Here is a 627-nt window from a genome sequence, read left to right as displayed (position 1 = left end):
GGCCCGCCCACCCATTCCGGGCCGCGATTCACCACCTCCTTCCCCCAGAGGTAACTGAGTCCTGCGGGGGGCGATGGGATTTTAGTGGAGGGGTGTCTCCGGGGCTGGAGCTGGAGCGACCCCTGCCTGGCTGCTTCCCTGAGACATCACCTCCCGAAGTCCGAGGCATGGGAGAAGGCCTGTGAAGAAAGGAACTGAGCACCGGCTCTCGGGAATCAAGCGTGGCCCCAGGTGACAGCCAGGAAGAGGACAGGGACCCCATTCTTAAACACAAGGACCTGGATTCCGCCCACCACCACGTGAATTTGGAGGGAATGCTGAGCTCCAGAAAGGAATGCAGCCCAGCCAACGCCTTCACTGCAGCCGTGTGAGATCCTGAGCAGAGAGCCGAGCTGAGGCCTACCTGGCCGCCTGTGAAACAATAAACACGTGGTTTTAAGCTGCTCAGTTTCGGCAGTTCATTATGTAGCAATAGATAACCAACAGATCAGCGTGTAAGTGTCTTTAAGCCTTGGAACCAAGATGGCACAAAGAACCCAGGCAAGGGACCTGACTGCTGAGTCAATGACTGCACGAATGCAGTGAGCTTGGACATGGACACACCCCCAGCCCCAGCCCCAACCCCAA

General features: G+C 57.7%; 1 protein-coding gene across 1 annotated transcript in view; it reads right to left on the bottom strand.

Annotated features, from left to right (window-relative positions):
• The window catches only part of NRSN2 (neurensin 2), a 16,580-nt gene extending 16,418 nt beyond the window's left edge, over positions 1-162 (bottom strand). Inside the window, exon 1 of the mRNA XM_005874773.2 lies at positions 151-162. The gene's annotated coding sequence lies outside the window, so the exon portion shown is untranslated. The remainder of the gene's footprint in view (positions 1-150) is intronic.
• Between the last annotated feature and the right edge of the window lie 465 nt (positions 163-627).

The sequence above is a fragment of the Myotis brandtii genome, unplaced genomic scaffold (assembly GCF_000412655.1).
Source record: "Myotis brandtii unplaced genomic scaffold, ASM41265v1 scaffold450, whole genome shotgun sequence".
In the NCBI taxonomy this organism is placed as follows: Eukaryota; Metazoa; Chordata; class Mammalia; order Chiroptera; family Vespertilionidae; genus Myotis; species Myotis brandtii.
The sequence above is the reverse complement of the archived record's forward strand: the minus strand, read 5'-3'. Positions and strand labels throughout refer to the sequence as shown.